The sequence below is a fragment of the Papilio xuthus genome, unplaced genomic scaffold (genome assembly GCF_000836235.2).
Source record: "Papilio xuthus unplaced genomic scaffold, Pxut_1.1 DF827570.1, whole genome shotgun sequence".
NCBI lineage: Eukaryota > Metazoa > Arthropoda > Insecta > Lepidoptera > Papilionidae > Papilio > Papilio xuthus.
The window spans coordinates 3,651,491-3,672,407 of NW_013531079.1; positions in this window are offsets into that span (position 1 = coordinate 3,651,491).

Sequence of the window (20,917 nt, forward strand, 5' to 3'; positions counted from 1 at the left end):
GATAATTCTAATTTCATTTCCAACCATTCTAACCAACGTTAGTAATAACGATGGTTAGAATTTACAAATCTGAATTGAATATTAAATGTATACCATACCAGGAGAACGTTTTATTAGATCGGTTGAACCTCATTTTATGTCAGGATGAATGCTGTAAATTATCTTATTCCTACGTAATCTAAAAGTTATAAGCGATCGCGAAACAGTATATCAAAAAATAAATAATAATTTTACGGCAACGCGTAGATATGCTACGATGCTACGACGCAACTATTCTACGATGCTACCATGTAACGCTGTGTAGCACTTCTATTTTTACTAATTGCCTTGTATTTTAAAAACTTATTTAAAATAACCTTTGCAATAAGCTAAGTGTATTTAACAACTAAATTAAATGTTAACCGCTCTATCTTGTCACGTAGAATGTCTGTGGTAACGAAGGTGTTCCATTGGGAGTGCGATATGCAATATGATGCCAATAAGTAACATAAGATATCTCTAGAGGAGTACGTGATACACTTTCATATATCTCTAAACGTTTATGTTTTCTCATTTAAATATATTCAGGTATCCTATAATATTTTGACTGATATTTTTAATACAGTAATAACTACTTATTACGATATAGGTAGTGGTGGCCCGCGGCTCCGTCTGCGGGGATTTAAAAATAGATAACTTAATTATTCTATGTGTTCCTCTAGACTATGTTCTATATGTATGCCAAATTTCATCGAGATCCATACAGCCGTTCTGGAGATACCTTTTTACATCCATCCATCCATCCAAACAAACGCATTTATAATATTAGTTAGAAGCCGCCGGCGACTCTTTAAATACGAAATTTTAACTGAAAACTTATACGTCTGATATAGTGCATAAGTTAAAGAAACATATGTAAGTTGAATTCTTTTTAAATCACATTTCAGTTCTGCCAAAGCACTTGTAAAATATTCCGCTCCGAGACACTTTTCTCCGCGTATTGTTTTTAAGCTATAAATCTCATGTGCGGGCGTCTGATACTGCTTTATATTCCATGTTTATACGTCCCATGTGCGACTCACTTTGTACGTGTCTTTAAAATATACGACATAATATCATCGTTTAAAATACGAAGCTTTCTTTTTTAATAGTTTAGTAAAACAAAAGACGATATATCTGAGTTGCACTGACCTCTATAAATGGATAGGCGATTGTTTGGAAATGACCTTTGTTTCGTTTTTATTAAAACGCGACTGTTATACATGCCAGTCTCTTTCAAACAAGAATTAAAACATAAACAATCAACAATGGCCCAAGCCGTTAAGGGAGAGCCAAAAACAAGAAACTGAACTGATGTTACTTGAGAGTTAAATGCTATAAAATAATACTAATATTATAAAGCGGAAGAGTTTGTTTAAACGCGCTAATCTCAGGAACTACTGGTCCGATTTGAAAAATTATTTTTGTGATAGTCCATTTATAGAAGAAGGCTTTAGGCTATATAACATCATGCTGCGACCAGTAAGAGCGAAGAAGAATTCCAATCCACACCGCTACAAACATCTACTATCAGCGCCAAAATGGCGTAAATCAAAAAGGCACACAATACTAAATCTCTTAGCCAGTCCATTTATAAAGTTTAGCTGACACCTTGCGATCAGAGACAAACCATTTAGGTTTTAGGTAAGGAACTTATTTACTTACAAATACATTTCTTTTTGGCTAATCAGAAAGAAGAAAGATGAAAATACTTTTGTCAAACAGATTGTTACTATTATTTTGTTTTGTAAACCTTAGCCGTTTGAAACCAAACCGAAAATTAATTATTAAAATATTACTTTAAATTTGAACACTATTAAACTTATGTTTAAATCATTTATTTCCTTGGACAAAAATTAATTTTATTCCTTCCTATATTCATATATCAGCAACTCTAAGATTATCTGCAGATCAATTTATATCTTGCTATCTTAGCTTGTTTGTCGACCTTGTATCGACTGTTGAAATCCAAGGACACACAATGTGGTACAAGTCATAGGAGATTAATGTAATGCTACGTATAACTAGACGCTCGCGACTCCGTCCGCGCGAAAGCTGTTAAGTCGCTCTGAAATACCTCGCAACAAATCCATCCATCTAAACTTGCATTTATAATATTAGTAAGATTAATAACAACCGATAAGAGAACTAATATTAAGTAGTGTTAGGAAGAAAATCCAACACTAGTCTTACTAAAATGTCGACGTTTATGTCCCCTCACTAATCATTCTGACACTTGACTTAGTAACGAAAGCGCGTCATTCGCAGAAAATGATTTTAACTAATAATATCTAAAAGTAGTAAGACATATTAATTAACTAGCTGTAGCCCACGACTCCGTACACGCGTAATTAATAAAAATATATTAGTAGCCTGTTCTTCCAGACTATGTTCTACATCTACGCATTCCTTGTCTGAAAGAAGACATTACGGGAAACATGTTAGGGAAGAACAAATATGAAATTAGGAGAGACAAAATAAAGTTAAAAGTTTTAATTTTAGTTTTATAGTGCGTTTTACAAATTCAGCTATTAACTTAAAACCTTTCCTTTTAGTGTTTTGTTCGAATACATAAAAATTGTATAAGACTATATAATATTGGACTAAATCGCTATTTACTTACATTTAAGGCACATCAGTAATACATAACAAGCGTAATTTATACCGTCTTCTCCCATTTCGCTCAATTAAATACAAACTCGTAGAAATAGCGAAACACAAATAGCAAATAGAACATTTTACATGTAGTTGTCTATTTACTAACATTACGTTACGAAAGCAGATCTTTATATAAAATTATTTACTTTATCATATACAACGTAATGTAATAAAATTGAAGATATAGAAACAAAAGGTATATAAGTAGCTGTCGCCCGCGACTATTTAGGCGAATGATATTCCTTGGTGTTCTTCCTGACTATGTTCTACATATGTGTCAAATCTCCTAAAGATCCGTTGAGTTGTTCCGGTGATACTTTCTAACAAACATTCACCTAAACTTTCGTATTTATAATAACCGTATGTAAAAAAAATTACTCCACTAACCGTGGGTTTCTGAGACTAAAATCCGATCTACATATCTTAGAAATATAAAAGAAAGTCGTGTTAGTTTCACTATTTATAACTTAAGAACGGCTCTACAGATATGGCTGAAAATTTGTAAATAGGTAGCTTTGAGCCACGAGACGGACATAGGATACTATTTATTCTTTTTTTTGGAGTTTATGCCTTGAAAAGCTTCTTTTTATTTAACTTATCTATATATCAAGTTTTTTTATATAGCTGGTGTCTTATACAAAGGTTTTGAAGAAAGCAAAGATATAAGAGACACATTTCGTACATTAATAACACTGAATCAACACTTAGGGAGATCACTTAACAACTGTGAGTAAGGGAGTTATAAATTAATTCTAGTTTTCATATTTAATAGTTATTATTTTGTGTAGTCTCTTCTGAAACCTTTTATAATAATACTTAAAGAAATTGTAAACATAAATGTAAATCTCGCTTAAGTCCCGTGAAACCTACAAAAATAAAGCCTCAAACAAATGTCACTCGAAAAAAATAACTTAGTATAAAGATTACACGGATTATGGGAAAGATTCAGGAAAATATTTTACATATAAAATATTATCACAACTATTTTGTTGGATCCCAAAGAAAATGTATCCCTATTTGTTTGTCTAAGAATATAACAAAACAGTACTTAATAAGTCGGAAAGATAAGTGCTAGTTTCTTTGTTAAAAAAAAACAGTGTGTTATAGTAGAAATTAATACTCTTTTCAAAGGATATACAATTTTCAATATAAATATCAAACGTATATATGTTTTGTGCTGATGTAATATAGCTAACAGTGGTAGAGCTCGCTTTAACATTCTCGCACGAATTGACCTCGCCCAGTGAAATACCACAACCACACGGAAGACAGGCGTCAAGTGCAAGCAATTCCGCGTTTCGTCTGATGAGTGTGCGTCCCGGAGGCCTAATTTTAGTCCTCTTTCCCTTCCCACCCTTTTTCTTATAAGAAAAGGATTGAAGTGGAAGTGAACTTTCCGATTGAGAAGATGCATGAGAAGGGAAAATATTTTCTTTCTGTGCATCTTCTCCGTCGATTAAATATAGGCAATACATATGCAATTGCGTATGTCTATGGGCAATGTTATTTCAGCGATTTCAGGTAGCCGCTCGCTCGTTTGCTACCTTTTGATAAAAGACACTCCGGAAAACGAATCGAACAACACTTCACTCATCCAAATCGATTCAATAGTTTAGGCTCTATGACGTCACAATCTGCATACTAAGAAGATCATTTATTTTCGCAGCCTACGTATTGTCATGAAAATCCTACACGATTCGTGACTTGCAAAAGTACACAATAAACAAATAGTCGCATTGTGAAACATTTCAAAGAACCCAAACGATTTCGAAATGATTTTGACTTTGCATAGAATTTGGGAAAACACAAAAATTTTTGTATGCATTGAACTACGTTTCACTAATTAAAGTACGGTAGTGGTTTATACCTGATAATGATTACCCATACCTTGGTTAGGGGTAGTCATTAACAGCCGTATGCCTCGATTGAAATCGATTCCAACGTCCGATACTCGTATTGTACTGAAGGGAGCGAACAATTGTTCTCTCTTCATGCATACATATATGAAGTAAAACCGTAGTTATTTCTATCCTGGCTTTTGGTATAATATATTGTTCTAGCTGTCGCCCACGACTTTGTCCGCTCGGTATTAAAAACTAAATTAATAGCCTATGTGTTCATCCAGGTTATGTTCTATGTGTACCAAATTTGAGCGAGATCCTTGCAGCCGTTCGTGAATACCTCTGAAACCTAGGCCTGCAGATTACAAGTAAAGTGTTTAACCCTTTAGCCGCCGTCGCGTCCTCAAGCCCATTTCGCATGCTTGATAGAGAAAATAATATTATGCATTTAAGTTTATTGATCTATATTATTAAATGTAAACAAATAATTAATTTAAAAGCTTCACTTTCGAAAGATAATAAATATTAAAATGAAGCCTGAAGCGATTTATTTGGTTTTGTAAAAGGGATTGTCCTTAATCCAAAATAATGTACATAAATGGTACTTTGTTACTCTCAAACGAACCCAACCCGTGGCGGATGGATGGCGTGGATGCTTTTTTAGGCTTTGAATAATATGATATTTAAATTTGTTCCTGCCATTCATTTTCTATGCTTTAAGCAATTTTATAAATATAAAATATTTATTTATATCGAATTTAATGTATTTGATTTCAATATGGAATATAATTTTTGAATCCAATGATATTTATTCTAGAAATTAAGTAACTTAATAATGCGACGGGAATGCATGAAATTCTTTGAGTGAAATTATTTCTTGTACTTTTCGAAGTCTGCTTAACAAGGTCTTTATATTCATAAAATCTTTATATAAAAGAAAGTCGTGTTAGTTACACTGTTTATAACTCAAGGACTTTACTGATATGCCTGAAAATTGGTGAGGAGGTAGCTTAGAGCCAGGAGACGGACATGGGATGCTATTTAATTTTTATTTAGAATTTGTTTTTTAGAATTTATGCCTTGAAGAGCTCCTTTTTATTTAACTTACTAATATTATAAATGCGAATTTAGATGGATCTGATGTGGATGGATGGATGGTCTACACTAATTAAGTTTTTTATATATTCACGCGGACGGAGTCGCGGGCGACAGCTAGTAGATAGTAAATATTTCAATATCTTATTTGTAAATCAAATAATATTTAGATTATAAATCCACTGCAAACTATCAGTTTTAACTGTACAGTTTAATTGTACAGTTATAATTGCTTTAAAAAAACTTCTAAAAGACAGTTCTATAATACACACTATATGATTCGTTTAAATGAAAATGTATGTTTAAATTAAAAGTACAAGCAAATATTTGTCTGCAAATAATTAAAAGAAAATAGTAGCTTTTGTTCTGAATTTCATTTAAAACACTACTGAAGTTATGTAATAATTAGCCGTCGCCCTCGAATCTATCCGATAATAAAAAAAAAACAATGAGTAGCCTGTGTTCTTCCAGACTATGTTCTACGTCTATGCTGTTCTAGAAATACACTAACATCCATCTATTCATCCAAACATTAGCATTTTACTATTAGTAAGATATAAATCTATACAGTCAAAGTTTTGAATATCATCATCATCAGCTCACTATACGTCCCTACCGAGGTGCTCGGAGCCTACCCTAAGTTAAGTGTGACTAGACCATAGTCAACCACGCTGGTTAAGTGCGGGTTGACTTCACACATATCTTTGAATTTCCTCTCAGATATGTGCATCACGATGTTTTCCTTCACCGTAAGAACGTCGGATAAATGTACATATGTAAATCGAAAAACATATGTACATGGCGGTATTAGAACCCAGTTTTGAATATATTATTAGTAAAATATCACATAATTAATATGATGCCTTTATCTGTCCAAAGCATTGTACAACAAACAACATCTCGTCAATTTATCAGAGTCCCTAGTAATGGATCACGTCGGCTCGCCGGCGGCCGTTCTACGGATTAATGAACGATAAATCTCTTTGGATAACTTTAATGAAACGTTTGAATTTTATTCACATGAAATCAATTATTACTTAATATGAAACTACTGTATTTAATCATCTTACTAATATTATGCATGCGAATGTTTTTTTTTTATATCATAAGGTGAAAAACGAGCGAGCGGCCACCTGAAATCGCTGATATAGCGAAGTGATTGCATATGCGTTGCCTACCTTCAATCGACGGAGGAGAGGATGCACAGAAAGAAAATATATTCCCTTTCCATGCATCCTCTCATCCGGAAAGTCCACTTCCACTTCCCATCCTTTCCTTATAAGAAAAAAGGTGGGAACGGAAAGAGGACTAAATTAGGTCTCCGGGACGCACACTCATCAGACGAAACGCGGAATTGCTTCCACTTCACGCCTGTCTTGTGTGTGGTCGTGGTTTGGATGGATGTTTGTTACAAGGTATCTCCAGAGCAGCCGCATGGATCAGAAATTTGACATAGATGTAGAACATAATCTGGAAAAACTACTACTACTTATTAAGTTTTTTTTTGATACCGCGCTGACAGTCTCGTGCAGCATCTAGTAATTATAAAAGTGATAAGTTGATAAACAAATATGCTTTTATACGAAGCTATGTCATATTGCGTAAGTCGCTTAGCAACTAAAATTGGGTATCGAAGATTTACGGTACCTTATACACAAAGGACTTTAAAATTAATGTGGGGAAGTGTGTAACGAGATATACTAACCGTGCGTAAGCACTAGGGAGTTTAGTTTGAACTGAATAGTCTGACTATTCAGTTAAAACCGAGTGTATCACCATCGCAAAGGTAACGCCTCTGTGGTTCCTCTGGTATTGCTGATGTCCATGGTCGTTGATGAACACTGGTATGCTCCTTTGCCCCCTTCTCTTATTTATAAAAAAACAACCTGTGTATCTTTGATAAATAATAGGATACTGCCTTATTTTCTTTAATAGATGACGTCATACTGTGAAGGAACAGTACTTTATATTAAACTAGCTGTCGCCCGCGACTCCGTCCGAATATATATAATAACTAAATTAGTATAGCCTATGTGTTCTTTCAGACTATGTTCTATACGTATGTCAAATTAAATCGAGATCCGTTCAGCCGTTCTAGAGATATCATCAAACACCCATCCATCCACATCACATCAATCTAAACATTCGCATGTATAATATTAGTAAATTAAATAAAAAGCAGCTCATGGCATAAATTCGATTTTTATTAATGAATAAATAGTATCCTATGTCCACCTCCTGGCTCTAAGCTACCTCTTCACCTATTTTCAACCATATCGGTAAAGCCGTTCTTGAGTTATAAATAGTGTAACTAACACGACTTTCTTTTTTTTATATATATAAATTTAATAACGTTACAAGAATAATGCACTACATTGTTGTTTAGTAAAAACGTTAGATTTATAGACCGTTAAGGACCTGAGATGTTTATAGCTCGACTATTATTAAGTTCACTCTCTTCTATAAATCAAGAGACGGTTTTTCTACCGTACAGAAAGCTGGCAAGATAATGAGGACCTAGCATGAAAAGAGGGAAAGTATTCGTAAGATGGATACAGTATTAGATTTGTTCAAATGTTTTCTGCTAGTCAAGCCCTTTCATCTGACGCCCATGTTTGGAGGTGTACAAAATATGACATCCGCCATTTTGTGACGGCGCCATCTTGGATTTACAATGACACTGAATATAAAAGGATATCATTGGAACGAAAGGTGAAAACGTGTAAAAGATGACAATATTTAACTATACACGAAATTATATATAGACTAGTTGTCGCCCTCGACTTCGTCCGCGCGGAATTAAAAAAATAGACTTAAGTAGCGTATGTGTTGTGACTATGTTCTACATCTATGCCGAATTTCAGATCCATACTACCGTTTTTGAAATACTTTCAAATAAACATCCATCCATCCATCCAAGCTTTCGCATTTATATTAGTAAGAAGTAAAATATAAATGTAAAGTCAAATATATATTTATTCCGGAAAAACATTGTAAGTAGAGTTTAAACTAAAATGTCTCTAACTATGAATAAAAGCTGAACTAAACTTTGTTTAATGGGTTTTGAGTTGGTGCGTTAATTAAGGGAAATCACCCTTACAGTTTCATCGTGGTTAATATTTTTTTGACTGTTTTAACCCGAAGGCTGTTAGTAACTTTAATATAAAGTTCACTAAGAGCCTGCAGCGGACAGGGTACTTAAAAAGCGTAATTTGCAATTGTTTAAAGTGGGTTTCCGCTGGTGAAATAACTTGTACAAAAATATATTGTCATCCTTTTTATTGTCTTTAAAATGACAGAGATAATAAGATGTTTTGAAAGGTGGCTTGGTAGTGAAAACTAACTCTTTAAGTGAGTACTTAACAAACCTTAGCTTGACAAAGTTTTTTAAGGAAAATACTTTAATTTTGTAACTGTGAGAAGTAAAAGTGTGCATCTCCTGAATTTTCTTTAGCAATACTTACCGTGTAATTTTTACTCGTACTGTATATGTTTACTCGAATCGTGATAATAATATGATTAATATTATAAATGCGAATGTTTAGATGGATGTTTGTTTGAAGTAAACTCCAAAACGACTCAACGGATCTTGTCGAAATTTGGCACAGATGTAGAACATAGTGTTTTTTTTATGTTATAAGATGGCAAACGAGCGGGCGGCCACCTGAAATCGCTGAAATAGCGAAGTGACCGTTGCCCATAGACATACGCAATTGCATATGCGTTGCCTACCTTCAATATGGAAGAGCACATAGACTACGAATTAAGTTTCTTTTTAATTTCGCGCAGACGGAGTTGCGGGCGATATCTAGCGGAAAGAAGAAACGACTTTACATAATTGTTTAGTTTTTACAATTCTTTATAGTATCGATAATTGGTTTATATGATTTCTTTTGTGAATTGGATAAATAAGATTTGGTAGAAAAACTCATAAATGTAATAAGACCCTTATAATGTTTTAGTTCCGGCAGTGGATATACGTTTTATTAGAAAACTTTGCTCACGCTTCGTTCTTATAAAATTTATCGCGATAACAATAAATAACAATATATATTGCGGTTTTTTTACGTTTATAGCTATTGAGGATTTCTTCTTTTTTAAGATTTAATAACATCTGTTTATTATACCTTACTACCTTACTAATATTATCAATGCGAATGTTTAGATGGATAGATGTTTGTTTGAAATTTGACGTAGATGTAGAACATAGTCTGGGAGAACATATAGGCTAACTAATTATTTAAAATACGCGCGGACGAAGCCATGAGCGACAGCTAGTAATATTATAAATGCGAATGTTTAGATGGATGGATGGATTGTTAGCAGAACTTCTTCTCAGAATCTTCAGAACGTCCTCATGGATCTCGCTGAAATTTAACATAGATGTAGAACATAGTCTGGTAAAACACAGACGCATTATTTTTTTTATGCTAAGCAGACAGAGTCGCGTGCGATAGCTAGTAATACATACTCTATTTAAGAATGTGAAAAAATAATTTTAGTTAAAAGTTCGAAAACATTTTTCTTCTACATTGCAGGTATTTTATCATCTGTTTAATATTTCGTTCGCTACAAAACCGCATACATTGAACTGACGCTGGCACATGGTCTGCATCTGTAATTTTCTTAACAATTCTATACAATATTTGATTTAAATTTATATAGAAGGTAAACTTATGTACGTGACTGTATAAACTCTTAATATATTTGAAATGTTCTAGCGTTTTTAAATATTCTATATATAAATTTTTAATTTATATTAGGCGTAATGCAGTAAACTAATAGTAGTAATATAAATTATTAATAATAGTAATGCCTAGTAGTAGTAGTAAGCAAAAAGTAATCAGATTGATAGTGGATGGCTACAAATGTAGAGGAAGACCAAAAAAAGTATGGAATGACTGTGTGAAAGAGGATATGCGTAGGAAGGGGGTAGAGTCGGATATGACGGCTGATAGAGATGTATGGAGTAGTACATACTGTGCCAACCCTCGAAAGGGATAAGGGGATGTTCATGATGAGTAATGTCTAGTAGTTTTTTAGTTTATTGATTGAAAACATACATACATTCTTCTTTTCATAATACTAACTGTCGCCCGCGACTCCGTCCGCGCTGGTTTAAAAATAGATGTTGGCCGATTAGACCTACTCAATTTGCTCACAAAATTTCATGAGAATCGGTCAAGCCGTTTCGGAGGAGTATGAGAACGAAAATTGTGACACGAGAATTTTATATATAAGATAACTAGCTATGCCCGCGACTTATTCCGCGTGAAGTCTTTGTGTAGCATTTTAATAGCTTAGGCTAAATATTTTACTTAAAATTATAAAATATAACAATAAAACATATAAATTTGCAAGAAATTCACATAAACTTTACATCTTACTAATATAATAAATGCGAATGTTTAAAAGATGGATGTTTGTTTGTAGGTATCTCCGGAACTGCTCAACGAATCTTGATGAAATTCGGCACAGATGTAAAGCATAGTCTAGAAGAACACATAGGCTGTTCATTGGCGTTTTTCTTGTTTCCGCGCAGACGAGGTCGCGGGCGACACCTAGTATTTTCATAAAAATTATGAAATATGAAGATGATGCATTTGCGTTTCTATCACGAAATTCCAAATTTAAAATTTATGTCTGTCTGTCCGCAAATCTGCATTTGTTCCGGTTAATCTCTGAAACGGTTGGATGGATTTTGCCCGGACTTTTACTAGAAAGTAGCTTATGTACGGGAGTAACTTAGATTATGTTATTATACATTGACGAAGTTACGAGCAAACGCTAGATTTTAAATTCACTTATGTTATTATAATGCGAAAACAAAATCACTCATGTGTCGCAACGGTTTGTTTACCATATGTCTAAGCTTGGTTCATGACGTTTTGGATATGTCAAAATCGACCAGCTGTTACTGCTAGAGCCATTTACTGACAAACAGGAGAACGTAGTTGCGCACCTAATAGTAATATAAACGCATATATATGGATGGATGGATGTTTATTAGAAGATATCTGCGGAAAAGCTGCATCTCGTTGAAGCTTGGCATAGATGTAATACATAGCTTGGGAAAACATCTGCTATAGTGTGTCTATTCAAGATAGATAAGTTTGACAACTAACGCCTATAAAGTATCGAATTATTTTTTTATGACGAATAATGTGCTTAGTGTACGGTTGTCATAGTGTCGGAGTATACGCGCACATCGAATAACTATGAACTATCGAGAATCGATTTTGTAATAAAATTATTCGAACAAATCACGAAATTTTCGATTGCAAGTTCTATGAGAACGACCATTGAAAATTAAAAAAAGTTAATCGATTTTACTCAACTCATGTCTAGTGAATTGTCAAACGAATTGTCACATATAATCTATCTTGAATAGACTCTATAAGTAATTCTCATCATCAAATTCCTATCACTCATCTCTTACCTAGTTCTATTATAAGTACACGACTTTTATATTTATATCTCTTTAGTTAACAGTTTTTTTATATATATTCTTTTTTTTAATTAGTCACTTAATAATTAATATAGAGTTAAGTAATTCAATAATAAGTTTATGTATATATTATTAAGTTATTATATTTTTCAATTGCTAAATAATTATAGTTATAGTTTCGTTACATGTTATCTAATAAAGACAGGATGTTTTTTTAATTAAAATGTTAGCAGATTTTTTAATAAATTTACTATAATAATATTTTAAGTTTTTTTTATTGCCGCGTGAATGAAGTTGCGAGTGACAACTCTAATAAATGAGTAAAAAGATATTTTCCAGTCAACAATTTTCCTAATTAAATATGTATGAAAATAGGAATACACTATACAAAACTGTTTTAAATTAAAACGATACAGAAAAATAAATACGAGCCGCTTTCATCTGAAAGCTTTTAGCGGCTTTTTTACTTGATTGTTTCAAAGTTACATTGTATTTTTTTGAACATTTTAAAAACATTCAACCTTTTTCATAGTAATTCAAAAAAATAGTTGCTTTAATATGAATAAAAACTTTTGTTACATTCATGTTTTGTTAAAAAAAAATCAGTTCTGGATTAAAAGATTTTGAGCTTAACTATAAAGAATTTACCGTGGGTTTCTGACATAAAAATGTCTATATAAAACATAACGTTATAATTGTCTTTCATCTTTGAATAACAGAGATAAGAATATATTTCAATATGCAGATTTAGGTCTCAGAAACCCACGGTTAACAGTGTTTCAATTATTATTTTAACTTAAACACGTGTCAAACTTTTTATCGTATATATCAGACGTTACCAGAAATAATAATTATTGTATCTTACTATCTTATTTCTTACTAATATTATAAATGCGAATGTTTGTTTGAATGTATCTCCGGACATCTGAACGGATCTCGACAAAATTTATCATTCAATAAAAATTCTGTAAGAACATATAGGCTACTCATCATCAGCTCACTATACGTCCCCACTAAGTGGCTCAGAGCCTACCCTAAATTACGGGTGACTAGGCCATAGTCAACCACGCCAACCAAGTGCGGGTTGGTGGACTTGACACATATCTTCTCAGATATGTGCAGGTTGTATCACGATGTTTTCCTTCATCGGAAGAAAGTCGGATAAATGTACATATGTAAAATCGGAAATCTAAAAACACATTGGTACATGGCGAGATTTGAACCCAGGACCTGCAGATTGCAAATCAAGTGTTTGACCACTGAGCCACCGACGCTCCTATATATCCATAGGCTACAAATTATGCTTTTTTCAATTGCGCGGACAGAGTCGTGAGCCACATCTATAACTTAATAAGTTTTTATATAATTCCGCGAAGATAAAGCCGTGTGCGAAAGTTAGTATGTAAATATTCATAAAAATATGTCAGTATATTTAGTATAGTTCAATGAATGCTCGGTGTTGTAATATCAATTAGGCAATGTACACACGTCAGACAAATATAATCAGCCACGTATCTTGTTTACAATTGGTTAACCTGTACAACGCATTAGCCTATCCTAAAGCGGAAGAGTTTGTTTAAACGCGCTAATCTCAGGAACTACTGGGCCGATTTGAAAAATTATCTCTTTGTTGGATAGTCCATTTATAGAGGAAGATTTAAGGCTTTATAACATGACGCTGCGACCAATAGTTTTTTAATTCCGCGCGGACAGAATCGCGGGCGAGAGCTAGTACATAATAATAAATTTAGAGTGTCTGTATGTAAAGGCAGGCAATGCATATGCGGTTCCTCTGGTTGTTGCTTTTTTTTCTGCATTGACGAAGTCTAGGGCTATATTTAAATTAATTACCAAAAACACAATACGAAATTTAACCAAAAATTTACGAAATTATAAAAAAAAATTAAAAAAAATTAAGTTATCAGTGTGTCTAAAATCTTTTTTAGTTATGTGTGGTGAGAAAAATATAATTTTAGGATAAATTCATTATATATTATATTGAACCTCAAAGGCCGGCAACATATCTGCGGTTCCTCTAGTATTGCAAATGTCCATGGGCCTCATTGAACATCTCGGTGTTCCCGCTGCACGTTTGCCCCTTTCTCTAATAAAAAAATATATATTTCCATTTAAATAAAAAAAATCGTTCTCGCTTGTTTCCACGCGGCTGGAAAGGTCAGTATGTCATTGACAAATTCATCGAGGTTTCACCGACGTAAAAGCAATAGAATATAAAAAAGCTTTCAAGCTAAAATAATCCCATACCGTATTTTTTTGTAGTGAAAATTCTATATCTTTATTTTGTTCGCTTTAAAACTTATATTAAAATGAAGCTTACTTGATTTTAGTATTATGATTTACTAGCTGTCGCTCGCGACTTTGTCCGTGCGGAATTAAAAAACAACAAACCTAAGAATTCTTCCAGATTATGTTCTACATCTCTGCTAAATTCCATAAAGATCCGTTGAGCCGTTCCTAAGATACCTTTTAACAAATATGCATATGCATTTATAATATTAGTAAGATAGAAAACCGATGGAAAATATTCTCCAATGATAATTTTCACGTACTCGTAGTACAGCGGTCAAGTTTGGACACTTACATTTTCGTATAACAAGGTACGAGAGAGTTTCCATACTTGAACTTGTATACAAAAGCTAACGAACACTTGAAGTGACCTACAGACATGGTACGAGTAAGGTACAGAACATAATAGAAATATTTCTTCAGTTCAAAATCAACTGGGAAGAAGTTGCCGCACTCAGAATCATTAAATAATGATTGTATAACGTGACTTCATCAGACAGACAATTTTTTAAAAGTATGGAAAACAAAAGTTTAGTTTTATTATACTTAACGAATCTCATTGCAGTAAAACTTCAATATGCTTCGAGCTGAGACGTTTATTATATTTTTAATAAAAAAAAAAAGTTTATGAAAAATTTAACAGTAACAAAATTAGCGAGTTTTTCACCTTCTCAAAGGCCGGCAATGCATCTACGGTTCCTCTGGTATTGCTGATGTCCATGGGCGTCGTTGAACACCTCGGTGTTCCCACTGCTCGTTTGCCCCCTTCTGTTATATAAAAAAAATAGTCGCAGTAGGTTAATTATTATTAAAAAATTAATTTATAAATATTTTAATTTCTTTATGATAACATACATAGGAACTTGTGATACATTTCATATTATCATTAATCAATGATCATTTTAATTGTAAGATTTCTTATTTTTAATTAATTCAAACTGCATCAGTTTTGGTAAGATCATCATCATCACTATACGTCCCACCGAGGGGCTCGGAGCCTACCTTAAGTTAAGGGTGATTAGGCCATAGTCAACCACGCTGGCCAAGTGCGGGTTGGTTGACTTCACACACATCTTTGAATTTCTTCTCAGATATGTGCAGGTTGCTTCACGATGTTTTCCTTCACCGTAAGAACGTCGGATAAATGTACATATGTAAATTGAAAAACACATTGGTACATGGCGGGATTCTAACCCAGGACCTGCAGATTGCAAGTCAAGTTCTTGACCACTGAGTCACCGACGCTCCTTTGGTAAGATAGTGATTGTAAAATTGTAGCGGTTTTAATGAAAGATTAATTTAAATGCAGAGTAGTCCTTTTCAACACAAACTTCTTGATAAATAACTCTTAAGCCAGCAGTATACTTGGCAATTAGTTGTACCGCGTAGTTGAAATAACAACTGAAGCAATTGCAATATAAATTACATTTTAAGTGTACCGTAAAATAAGTTTTTTTTGTAAATAAATACAAGATCAGCTAAAGTTATTAAATACAAATGGAAAAATCTTTTTGATAGAGAAAGATATTTCTATGTGTGTAATTATGTAGATAAATCTTACTTCTTACTTATATATTATAAATGTGAATGTTTGGATGGATGGATGAATTGAAGGTATCTCCGGGACGGCTGAATGGATTTCGAGGAAATTTGACATACATATAGAATAGTCTGGAAGAACACATAGGCTAATTATGTTTTTTAACCCCACGCGGACAGAGTCGCGGGCGACCGCCAGTATTAAAATAATGATAATGACATATTTTTGATTAACTATAATTATGGTAAAAATTCAAATAGAAAATAATTATTGCACTTTGGTGTTAGAAAATTACAGTTTATTTCAAAAATTGCTTAAATTTATCATTAAAATTGTACCGAGATTTGGATCGAGTGACTTTATAAGAGCGATTTATATAAAATATTTTTCCTTCTTAAGTTAAGCTATAAATTTTCTCTTGAAACCGGGAAGTGACAGAATGAATTACTTGAAGACAGAACATTGTGGAAGGCGGTCTATCTTAATATCATATTATTTTATAGCTGTGATCGCGTCTACGGAAGTATAACGTAAAGGATGAAATAATGATAATCATTATTTTGTGATTGAACCCATTATGGCGTCCAAACTTAACAGGCAGAATCAATTTTATCCAAATGTGTAATTATAAATATAAATCTGAGGCCACAACTCATATCTAGTATGAAATAAATTATTTTACACAGTTACAAATGATTGAATAATGCCAATCATTATTTTGTGATTTTTCATGACCGGTCATTGACATTGTCCAATTAGACGTAGGAAAAACTGTTGTAATTCTTTTATTCGTGTTTAATAATTTATTATCCATTCTCATCTTAATTGGTGACCAGAATTCTTATTTAAATCAAAACCCCTGAATCGTAAGATTAGCACGTTTTGCTGAAAAAGTTTAAACCAAATTACATAAATCTCTGACGCCGCTAAAATTTCGTTTCATTATTTTAATTACGGATTACTTTGTCAAAGTCAATAAAACTTGAAATGTCACAAAAAAATTACAAAGTATACTTATTTAAAATTACAATATATTTGGTTGTTGTTATGAAATTCACTTTCATCTGTACGGAAGCTTATTCTAAGTTATAAAACGTGTATACATTTTTACGAGTATATTACACACCAATAAGGCAATTCGTTCACAAGGTAACGTAATTTTTATAAAATCGCCGGATTTTAGTCACTAAGCAAGTCACGCGTCGCCGACATTTCTGTGTCCCTGTAACCCCACTCGGATCCTGTTTGTCAACATCGTTCTGAAAGTAGTCGCTGCAATTTTTAAGATGGTGGAGTAAATCTATAGAGTTGCTAGTAGTTAGTACTGGGCTAACCGAATAGACGACTCGCGTCGACATCAACGCTGTGTACGGAGCGTGCGTATAAAAACGAACATCATTTCCAGCGTATCATTATTTTTGGTAAATTTTTCTCTCGGGTCCTGTTCAACAAAATATCATGTCTCTTATTGGTATCGTAAGGCATAAAATGCTCTCAAGGGAATCCTTTGGTAAACCAAGCTAGAAGATGAAACTTTGTGTTTGAATGTTATCATACAACTAGTTGTCGCTCGCGACTCCGTCTGGGCGGAATTAAAAATAAACTTAGTAGCCTATGTGTTTTTCCACCCTATGTTCTATATCCATGCCGAATTTTATATATGTAGATCTGTTGAACCCTTCTAGAGATACCTTCTAACAAACATCCATCCAAACATTCATATTTATAATGTAAGTAAGATATTATTAGAATTAAAATCAACCTTGTACGGTGCGTTTTCAGTGCGTTCAATGGTGATCCAAAAATCTTCTATTGTCCAAGATATTGGCAGTCAAGTGGGATTAAATGTGATAAATCTCCCATAACCGTGTTTTCCCCCTAAAAATATTTCATTTGAAGATTGTGCTTCATCAAAAAAGACTCCTGATTTTCCTATTTTTTCACTGTACTAGCTTTCTCCTTACTCGTCTTACGTAGCCTTAAAAATTATGAATGAAATAAATTCCTCCTAAATCCTATTACTTACCTATCTATAAGTTGGTCGATAGTGAATAAAAATATTTGAATATTAGTGAATCATTAAAGCAATATCTATGAAGGAATCCTACAGCATTCAAACGTCATAGAGAAATCTGGTCATGCATTTGACCGGTACTCAAAGAAAATTGGAAAGGAGTTTAAACAGGAAATAGATTTTTATCGGTTTAAAATTTCATATCGTTAAATTCGAAATAGAACGAAGGATTAAAGAAAAATATAAGTCTAAGAAATATTCTTAGGTTTCTTAAAAGAAGCAAAATAAATATTTTTTATTTGAAAAACGCTTAAAATATCCCTTAAAATCCAGTTTAAAACTCATGCTATCCTTGTTCATTAAATCTGCATAGACAACCCTTGAATGCAGTGCAGACGAGACTCATTATCGTCTGGAGGGCCCCTAATCTTTTTAATTTGTTCGTCTGTACCTAAATCCTGAAGTATAGTTTAATGCGCTTAAAGTACTCTTGACAATTTACTGTAAATTAGATTTTATTTTCCTTACAATTAGTTCCAAAATATACAATAAAGTTTTAGAAAATAATAAAAATAAGTCTCGGAATAGACCAATCAAAAAACCTAAGTGACTTAGACTCTAGGTATTAGTAAGACAGAGAGATTTTGGCTTAAATTTCATAAACAGGCGATAGTAACAAATGAAAACACCGATATGAAATCATATTTTCATCTCTTTCTTTTTCTTTGAAAAAACTGTGATGGTTATAGTTTTTGTGGAACCCACGTCGTTAAATACCAAATATTACAGCCACCAGAAAAAAACAACATCCTGTTAATCGAGAAATTAACCGAACTCGAAATGGGCCTAGCTCTCCGACTGTAAGACTATTTTTAAGTACAGTCAGATCCATTCGCGGTATCCTATTTTTTAGAAAAATTGCCTTGCTTCTTGCAAAAAGGCTCAGCCCGTGAATTGCTCAAACTACGGTATAATAGTAAAAGAAATCGTGCATTGGTCGATCTTTTTTGTAGACACATTCAAAAGTTAGGTGTTATTGGTTATTCTTTTAGCGTCATACCAATGCTTATGTAACCTTCAAACGAATTCCTTATAAGTGGATTACCGCTATCTTCCCCGATAGTACATATAAGTATGTTAGAGGTATAGTAAGATTCATTAAGAGGGTACTCGTCTACGTATCAGTATAATTGTCAGGAAGTTAATAATGGCAGGCTTCCCTTTCTGTGGTAAATGACGTCACTAAGGAATGTTGAGGCAACCAAATGCCGAAGCATTATCCCTTCACATGATAACGTGTAATTAAATAACTTACCAATATGGGTATTATGATGTCGTGTAATCAGGAAATACTTATACGAGTAAACGCCCTGCTTTTGGTGGGTTCGCGAAGATTTTTACCTTGACAATCTTACTACTAATATTATAAACTGTCTTATATTACTGTCGCCCGCGTGGATATTTAAAAAACTTAGTGTAGCCTTTGTGTTCTTTCAGACTATGTTCTATACGTATGCGAAATTTAATCGAGATCCGTTCAGCCGCTCTAGAGATATCTTCAAACACCCATCCATCCACATCACATCCATCTAAACATTCGCATTCATAATATTAGTAAGTTAAATAAAAAGTAGCTCTTCCAGGCATAAATTGGAAAAAAAATGAATAAATATTATCCTATGTCCGTCTCCTGGCTCTAAGCTACCTTCTCACCAATTTTCCGCCATATCGGTAGAGCCGTTCTTGAGTTATAAATAGTGTAACTAACACGACTTTCTTTTCTATACATAAGACATATATAAATATGTATATATATATAAGAATGGAATGGATGCTTGATGATGGACGATGAAAATATTTTCGATTTCATAGCGTATTTTTTTTAATTTTAATTAAAAAAATATCGTTGTTATAAATCTAATGTATATATGAGGCGGCAAAAATAACTTGACTTTATACAAATTAAATTTGTTATTTCATAAGCTATTAATTCTGATCAACCCTTAGATAATATCAAAGGGTCAACTTTATATTATCGTTATCTGTTCTTTGTATCTCAATTTATTGGAGCATTGAAATATAAATTATAGTTTGTTTCGCTGTTTTCGTTTTTAATGTCGCTTCGCTATTTCAGCGAATTAAAGTAAACGTACATTTACCACCATATGATAAAATTGATTAATTGAGTCCGCGTGGAAAGAAAAAAAAATTAATTAGTAGCCTATGTTTTCTTCCAGACTATATTCTACATCTTTCAATTTCAGTAAGGTCCATGCAGCCTTTCCAGAGACACCTAACAAAAATCCATCTATCTAAACATACGCATTTATAATATTAATAAGAAAATATTAACTGTCACGTAACATAAATAGGTGCGGTTAAATAGGAACAAAATTTGCTAGCAATCGCCTATCTATTTATAGATATTAGTGTATTTAAATAATATCGTATTAATAGCATAGCAAAAGATAGAGAGAAGTGGAGAATATTAGAGGAGGCCTTTGTCGAAAGACAAGCTGTTTTGCGAGGTCGGGAGCATCCGCTTGCCGATGAGTAGATTAAATTGCAAGAGAACTGCAGGACGGTTAGATGTGATTTTATGATTAGAGTTTAATATTTGTATAACTTTTGTTTTCTAATTTATCATTCTGATCGTGCATTTTCATTGTAAATTCCAAAATTATTGTACTATTTTATTATTAGAACAATAATAAAGGCTTATTTTATTTTATTTATTTTTATTTATTAATAAGATAAAATTCAGCGAAATACAAGCAAGCGATTCTTTTTACGACATCGCTATCGTAAAGTCCGTCTTTTATGAGATTGGAAACTATTATCAGTGCATGCTGTTTAATGGAATCTCTTGAGCACTCGATCTCATTCCTTGTAATTGTTTTTGAGAGGTTTTATATCTTGAATTATAAATCTATATATATAAAATTGGTATGTCTGTATTTATTTATTTAAGCACAACCACATATATAACACACATA